We start from the raw sequence: 9,205 nt of genomic DNA on the forward strand, positions 1-9,205 counted from the left end.
TGGCGTGGCTTTTTATATTAAAGAGTGTTTTGATGTTATGGAGCTTGAAGCTGGGAATAAGACTGAATTTCTATGGGTAAGGATCAGAGGAAGAGCCTACAAGGCTGACAGCCTGGTGGGGGTTGGTTATAGACTGCCTAACCAGGAGGAAGAGACAGATGAGATGTTCTATGAACAGCTGGCAGAAGTTGTGCGATCGCCAGCCCTTGTCCTCATGGGAGACTTCAACCTCCCTGATGTATGCTAAGAATACAACACAGCACGGAAGAAACAGTCTAGGAGGTTTCTAGAGTGTATGGAAGTTAACTTCCTTCTGCAGCTGGTGAGAGAGCCTACAAGAGGAGCTGCCTCATTAGACCTGCTGTTCCCAAACAGAGAAGGTCTGGTGGGAGATGTGGAGGTCGTGGGCTGTCTTGGACAGAGTGACCATGACAATTCTCGGTGGAGCCAGGAGAGGGGACAGCAAAACTACTACCTTGGACTTCCAGGGGGCGGACTTTGAATTGTTCAGAAGACGAGTAGGGAGGGTCCCTTGGGATTCAGTCTTGGAGGGTAAAGGGGTCCAGGAAGGATGGTCGCTCCTCAAGAAGGAAGTCTTAAAGGTGCAGGAGCTGACTTTCCCCTGAGCCACAAAATGAGCAGGCAGGGAAGAAGTTTGCCGTGGATGAAGAGGTAGCTTTTCCTGAGGCTCCAGGAGAAAAAGAGAATCTACCTCCTGTGGAAGAAGGGGTGGGCAACCTGGGGAGTGTACAAAGAAGTTCTTAGGATGTGCAGGGAGAAAATGAGAAAGGCAAAAGCCCAGCTTAAACTCAACTTGGCCGCTGGGGTAAAAGGAAACAAGAAGCTCTTTTACAAATATATTAACAGTAAGAGGAAGACCAAGGAGAATCTCCATCCTTTCCTGGATGCGGCTGGGAATGTGACCGCTGAGGATAAGCAAAAAGCTGAGGTTCTCAATGCCTTATTTATGTCTATCTTTAAAAGTCAGACCAGTTATCCTCAGGGTACTCCACTCTCTGACCTGGAAGTCTCGGATGGGGAGCAGAATAAAACCCCATGATTCAGGGGAAACAGTTAGAGACCTACTATTCCACCTGGACTGCCACAAGTCCATGGGACCGGATGAGATCCATGTGAGAGTGCTGAGGGAACTGGCGAAGGCAATAGCCAAGCCGCTTTCCATCATCTATCAGTGTTCCTGGTCAACTGGAGAGGTCCCAGAAGACTGGAGACTTAGCAGCGTGACTCCCATCTACAAGAAGGGTTGTAAGGAAGATCTGGGGAACTACAGGCCTGTCAGCCTGACCTCGGTGCTAGGAAAGGTTATGGAGCAGATCATCTTGAGGGAGATCACGTGGCATGTGCGGGACAACTGGGGGATCAGGCCTAGCCAGCATGGGTTTGTGAAGGGCAGGTCCTGCTTGACCAACCCGATCTTCTATGATCTAGTGACCCGTCTGGTGGATGAGGGAAAGGCTGTTGATGTGGTCTACCTAGACTTCAGCAAAGCCTTTGACACTGTCTCCCACAGTATTCTCCTGCGGAAGCTGGCCGTCCGTGGTTTGGACAGGTACACTCTTTGCTGGATAAAGAACTGGCTTGAGGACTGGGACCAGAGTGGTGGTGAATGGAATTAAATCCAGCTGGCGACCGGCCACGAGTGGTGTTCCCCAGGGGTCGGTGCTGGAGCCTGTCTTGTTTAATATCTTTATTGATGACCTGGATGAGGGCATTGAGTGCACCCTCAGTAAGTTTGCAGATGACACCAAGCTGGCTGGAAGTGTTGATCTGCCTGAGGGAAGGAAGGCCCTACAGAGGGATCTGGACAGGCTGAATGGCTGGGCTGAAGCCAATGGTACAATAGTAAGATTACATCGCATATTGCCTTGTGACGTTACCTCTGTGACCATGGAGAAGACATGAGGAAGTGGCATGACCAAGCTATTCCTGTATGTGAGCACGGGTGAGAGAATTACAGAACAGACCAACCACCAGTGTAGTTGCTCCAGTTACCACAGGTAATGAATAGAGGGGCCCTGCCCTCAGTTAGGGGAGGGAGAGAGATAACAGAGTTTACTGGACTGTGTGGATTCGATGGTCTGGCACATCAGAACCACAGAAATATAAGGCACTGGTGGACACTGGTGCACAGTGTACCCTAATGCCCTCGAGTCACCAAGGGACAAAATCAATTTATATTCATGGGGTGACTGGGGGTTCCCAAGAGTTGACTGTGTTGGAGGCCGAACTAAGCCTGACTGGTAAAGACTGGCAAAAACATCCTATTGTGACTGGCCCAGGGGCTCCATGCATACTGGGTATCGATTACCTCAGAAGGGGGCATTTCAAGGATCCTAAGGGGTATTGATGGGCCTTTGGAATAGCTGATGTAGATACAGACAACATTAAGCAGCTGTTTGTTTTGCCTGGCCTGTCATAAGCTTGTCATAACCTCTTGTGAGGTTGCTGTGTGTAAAAGAGCAGCAGGTACCAATTCCAGACTAACGTGGCCTGAATGAAGTCACACCCCCACTGAGTGCTGATGTGCCAGACATGTTAGAACTCCAGTATGAACTGGAGTCAAAAGCAGCCAAGTGGTATGCCACCACTGACATTGCTAATGCCTTCTTGTCCTTTCCTCTGGCCACAAAACCATTTGCTATGGGTTGATCCAAACTGTATTGGAACAGGGTAGTGCTCCTGAGCACCTGCAATACACTGATGATATTGTTGTGTGGGGCAATACAGCAGAAGATATTTTTGAGAAAGGAGAGCAAATAATCAAAATTCTTCTGCAAGCTGGTTTTGCTATTAAGCAAAGCAAATTTAAAGGACCTGCCCAGGAGATTCAGTTCCTAGGTATAAAGTAGCAAGATGGGCACCGTCACATCCCAGCAGATGTGATTGACAAAATCACTGCCATGTCTCTGCCCATTAATAAGAAAGAGAAACAATCTTTTCTGGGTGTAGTGGGCTTTTGGAGAATGCATATTCCAAACGATAGCCTCATTGTAAAGCCCCCTGTATCAGGTGACACGGAAGAAGTATGATTTTACATGGGGTCCTGAATAGCAGCAGGCTTTTGAGCTGATCAAACTGGAGATAGCCCGTGCCGTGGCCCTGGGGCCAGTACGGACGGGACAGGATGTAAAGAACATCCTCTACACTGCTGCTGGAGAGAAAGGTCCCACCTGAAGTTTGTGGCAAAGAGCCTCAGGAGAGACCGGAGGCTGACCCCTGGGATTCTGGAGTTGAGCATACAGGGGGTCTGAAGAGTGCTACACTCCGACTGAGAAGGAAATCTTAGCCGCGTATGAGGGGGTTAGGGCTGCTTCCGAAGTAGTCGGTACTGAGACGCAGCTCCTCCTGGCACCTCGACTGCCAGTGCTGAACTGGATGTTTAAAGGAAAGGTTCCCTCCACCCATCATGCTACTGATGCCACTTGGAGCAAGTGGATTGCACTGATTACACAACAAGCTCGGATGGGAAACCTCAGTCGTCCAGGAATCTTAGAGGTGATCATGGACTGGCCTGAAGGTAAAAAGTTTGGAGCATCACCAGAAGAGGTATCACATGCTGAAGAGGCCCCACCATACAATGAACTACCAGGAAATGAAAAGAAATATGCCCTGTTCACAGATGGATTGTGTTGTACTGTGGGGAAGTATCGCAGATGGAAAGCTGCTGTGTGGAGCCCCATGCGACAAGTTGCAGAGGCCACTGAAGGAAAAGGAGAATCAAGCTCTTATCGCTTGTCACAGAGTTGCACTCTCCTTTTTCGAACAGCTTCTGCTTGATCAAAACAGCTTATGGCATGCCTTGCTACAAAATCACGCTGCCATAGACTTTCTGTTATTAGCTCAAGGTCACAGGATGGCTTAGTGGCCTTGTCAAGGAGGGCCTTCATCTACTGATGTTGCTGGTGGTGGGAATCCTCATAATTTTTTCGGTTATTGCTGTTGTTAAGAAAATGCTCTCGAAGGTTACCTCGGCTGTTTTGCTTGCGCAAGAAAAAAACGGGGGAATTGTGGATGGACGGCTGATCCAGGGAGGTCATGTTTTCTCCCCCTGGGTCACTACGAGCAAAACAGCTGCTATGGATCACTGTCTCACACAGAACAACGATGGGAGTAGGTGAAAGGAATGCGAAGCTGCGATAGAGACCACTGTGCCAGGTGCCGTGAGACAAGCTGCAATCAACCGCAAGTTATGAGAACCGTGCCTTGTTGTACTTAGCATGCTATTTGTACCGCTCTATATAAACGGCTGTGTGCAGTTATTAAATGGCTTGGCTACTAGTAACCATATTGGTGTGTGGCCTCGTCCATGCCGCGCCTTGGCTGAATATTGCTCTCCAGGGAACCTCGGACAAGTCGCTCGGCGACAGTCCTTAACAACTTTTTTTGCCTCTGTCTTCCCTGATAACTGCTCGTCACACAGCCCTCAAACATTTGGTTTGGTGGGAGGGGGTCAGGGAAGCAATGTCCCTCCCACTGTAAGCAAAGATCAAGTTTGTGACCACCTGAGGAACGTGAACATCCACAAGTCTATGGGTCCTGATGAGATGCATCCCAGAGTCCTGAGAGAATTGGCTGAAGTAGTTGCCAAGCCACTCTCAAAGATATTTGAATAGTTGTGACAACCAGGTGAAGTCCCTGGTGACTGGAAAAAAGGTAACATCACACCCATTTTTAAGAAGGGTAAAAAGGATGACCCTGGGAACTACCGACCTGTCAGTCTCACCTCTGTGCCAGGGAAGATCATGGAGCAGATCCTCCTGGAAAATATGCTAAGGCATGTGGAAGGCAGGGAGCTGATACAAGAGAACTAGCATGGCTTCACCAAGGGCAAATAATGCTTGACCAACCTAGTGGCCTTATGTGATGGTGACGTGCGTAAATCAGACCCTATAGCCGGTAAGGATATAGAGCAGGTATGTGTTTATTGGTGACGCGTGTACACCCTGGTGCAAGGGGGATCATTCCACCTAACTTGCACACCGTCCGAAGAAATCGTGCTATAGATATAGGTCAAACTAATATATAATCAGTAGTTGACAATAATTTGGATACATATTCATTAAATTCCCGAGAGCACATTAGCATGCAGCCCCTCCCCCCCCTTGCATATGCGTAGTAGGTCGTGATGATGAAGGCTCGTAGTCTTCCTCGCTGCAAACTTCTGACCCCGAAGGGGGGGCATCCCCCAAACTGGTTTCAGCTTGCCCTGTAGACATCGAATCACCTCCCTGCCAAATGTTTTCGAGCTGCTCTCCAGTCCTTATCTTTATGGCCTTCATCCTCCTTGTTATTTCGGACCTAGTGCCTGTGAAAGTGCTTGGAATCCCTTGTTTTCTAACACTCTTTACCTAAACTATCTCTATTTGCCCCTTATGTCTACCTTGTGAAGCTGCTTTCTCTTTTCTTGCTATGAAGCCCTTCTTTCTATACTGCGGGGACCTGATTTTGCCCTTCAATGGTGTCACTGCATCAATAGACAAGGAAAGAGCCACTGATGTCATCTATCTGGCCTTCAGTAAGGCCTTTTTGACACGGTCGCCCACAACATCCTTCTCTCCAAATAGGAAAGATGTGCATTTGGTGGGTGGACTGTTCAGCGGATGAAGAATTGGCTGCAGGATCGAGTCCAGAGAGTGGCGGTCAGTGGGAGATCAGTGACGAGTGGTGTCCCCCAGGGGTCGGTGCTGGGACCGATAATCTTTAAGATCTTCATCAGTGACATTGACAGTGGGGTTGAGTGCATCGTCAGCAAGTTTGCTGATGACACCAAGCTGTGGGGTGCGGTGACACACCAGAGGGATGGGAAGCCATCCAGAGGGACATGGACAGACTTGAGCAGTGTGCCCCGGTGAACCTCGTGAGGTTCAGCAAATCCAAGTGCAAGGTCTGCAACTGGGTCACGGCAACCCCCAATATCAATACAAGCTGGGGGATGTTAGGATAGAGCACAGCCCCACCGAAAAGGACTTGGGGGTACTGGTGGACGGCAACTGGACACGAGCCAGCAATGTGCCCTCACAGCCCAGAAAGCCAACCGTATCCTGGGCTGCATCCAAAGCAGGGTGGCCAGCAGGGCGAGGGAGGTGATCCTGCCCCTCTGCTCTGCGCCGGTGAAGCCTCACCTGGAGTGCTGTGTCCAGATGTAGAGTGTTCAGTGCAGGAGAGACATGGAGCTGTTGGAGTGCGTCCAGAGGAGGGCCACAAAAATGGTCCCAGGGATGGAACACCTCTCCTATGAGGAAAGGCTGAGAGAGCTGAGGCTGTTCAGCCTAGAGAAGAGAAGGCTGCAAGGTGACCTGAGAGCAGCCTGTCAGTATCTAAAGGGGGGCTGCAGGAAAGAAGGGGGCAGACTCTTCAGCAGGGTCTGTGGTGATAGAACAAGGGGAAATGGCTTCAAGGTTAAAGAGCTTAATGATTTAGGTTAGATATATGGAAAAAATCTTTTATAGTAAAGGTGGTGAGGAACTGAAACAGGTTGCCTAGAGATGTAGTGGATGACCTGTCCCTGGAGACTTTCAAAGCACAGCTGGATCAGGCCCTGGACAACCTGATGGAGCTGTGGTATCCCTGTTCACTGCAGGGGAGTTGTACTAGATGGCTGTCATGGTTTTATGATTTTTGCTTATTGGTATTCCACATCATAACATCGTGTAGTGCATTGGGAGTTAAAGAGTTAATGCTCCAGTTCCAGGTACCTGTCCGGAAGAGAAGAACTACATTCCCCAGAGGACTGTTTGCTGTTCTGTTATCATTTCTGCTCAGGGAAAACACATATAAGGCCTTGGTAGGTCATCTGATGTCCCTCTTTTCGATCGTCAGGCTCTCGCTGCTGCTCATCCCGACCACATGCCATTAGTGTGTAAGACCTTCAGTTTTTTTTGACACTCTTTCTCTCATTCTATTTGATTTATTAGCTTCAATTCTAATTATATTGTATTATAGTGTGTTATCTTGCATTCCAATACTGTATTTAGTAAATTAGTTTGTTTCTCCTCAGATCGTTGCCGCTATTTTTAATTATTCAGGGTCCCATTTCCCCTTTCTGGAGGTGCAGATCTGTGGATCCCTCCGCCCTACTGGTCATGGAACTGGACCAAACCATCCAGTAAACCGTTGACAATTGCCTTCAGAACTCCCTTCCAACTCTGAGGATTTTATGATTCTATATACTGAAAAATGTATTTTGGAAAGGAATTGTGGTTTTTCCTTTAATTGAAGCATTTGCAAAAAATAGGGAAACCTATTAACAGCATAATTTTTTCCCTTGAATTTTCCTCTCCTCTTTTGCAGTCAGATATTTTCAATTTTCTTGTTCAAATGGATAGCATTAATCCTTTGTAATATTTAAAATTGTTTATTTTAAAAATCTGGAAACTTTTGTCATATATATAATCCTTAATTCATTAAGCAATAATAGTTTGCTTACCAAAATCAGATCCTCACCTTTACTTTTTTCTCCTGAATAAACCATTGTTGTACTGGCTTTTTCAACAACAAGAAGCTTGCTGATTTATATTATTAGCAAATAAGCGCTTACATTCCCAACAAGGTTTAGACAACCACTTTCATGCAAATGAACAGAGGGGAGCGACAAGTTCATTAAACTGATTATATATATATATATATGTAGATGTACATATAGGAATATCATTTCTACAAAAGCAACAAGATTGTGCTAAAATCATTTCAATTAATCTGTGAGGGGAAGCAAACAACAGTATGCTGTATCTATGGGAAAGGCTGTGAAGACAATAAGCTACAAGATTATTTGGGATTACTGCATTACTGTGTTTTAGTATCATATATGTAATCAAAGTCAGAAGAGAGTACCATAGAGAACTTAAAGAGAAAAACAGCAGGGTATAAATGTGTTAGAATAATCTAAACTGACATCGGGCTGTTGGAGCGGGTCCAGAGGAGGACCACAAAGATGATCAGAGGGCTGGAGCACCTCCCCTATGAGGACAGGATGAGAGAGCCGGGGATCTTCAGCTTGGAGAAGAGAAGGCTGTGGGGAAACCTTATAGCGGCCTGCCAGTGCCTGAAAGGGCCTATAGAGAAAGCTGGGGAGGGACTTTTTAGAAGAGCATGTAGTGACAGGAGAAGGGGAAATGGTTTTAAACTGGAAGATGGTATATTTAGACTAGATATTAGGAATAAATTCTTTACTGTGGGGGTGGTGAGACACTGGAACAGGTTGCCCAGCAAGGTTGTGGATGCCCCCCACCCCAGAGGTGTTCAAAGCCAGGTTGGATGGGGCTGTGAGCAACCTGGTCTGGTGAGAGTTGTCCCTGCCTACAGCAAGAGATTTGGAACTAGATGATACTAAAGGTCCCTTCCAACCTAAACCATTCTACGAAGACTTAAGCCTGATTCTGCTTTCACTGACATCAGCACAAATACAGTATAATTGCACTGATATTAGAGGGTGTAACTAGAAGTAATTTTTGCTTTTAGAAGGCAAGATATGAAACTTCATTTCAGCACATAAAAAGATATTGGCTAAAAAGCTGTGAAAGTAGGAGTATTAGTTTCTGTTAGCAGCCTTAAGAGAAATTCACTTAATGTGTTTGGGTAATACAAAGCTTTGAACAACTGAATGTTTAGATGCCTTCTGGGAACTTAAGACAAGTAAACCCACTGAAGTTAGTAGAATTATTAATGATGAAAATAACCTTGGGTGTGAGAGTTAATGGGCTCAAATAATAATAATAAAAAAAGCTACAATTTCAGGAATGTGCAGAGTAAATACATTTTTAGTAGCAATATAGTTGCAACTCTTACAAGATAAATATTATTTATAATATTAATCTTTATTATTTATAATAATAGTATTTATCTTGTAAAAAATAAGCCTGTGGAACTTGCTCACCTCCCCTACCACTGTCTGCTGGTGTGCCACACTTGCAGCATCCACACTGCAGTACCTTCCTAGCTTTTTTTTTTTTTTTTTTTTTTTTTTTTTCTCAATCAAGCTGGGACAACCCATGAGCCACCTTGCTTTCCCTTGTCGACGATTCAACAGTTTATAGGCTGGTCCGGCCCGGTTCCGTGACTAGTGGGGCGGAGGGATTTTTTTCAAAATCCGCACCTCCGGAAAAGGGAAACAGGGGACCCCCCCCAAAAAAAAGAATAATTAAAAAAAAACAGCGGCAACGATCTGAGGAGAAACAAACTAATTTAC

Source organism: Gallus gallus, chromosome W (genome assembly GCF_016699485.2).
Source record: "Gallus gallus isolate bGalGal1 chromosome W, bGalGal1.mat.broiler.GRCg7b, whole genome shotgun sequence".
NCBI lineage: Eukaryota > Metazoa > Chordata > Aves > Galliformes > Phasianidae > Gallus > Gallus gallus.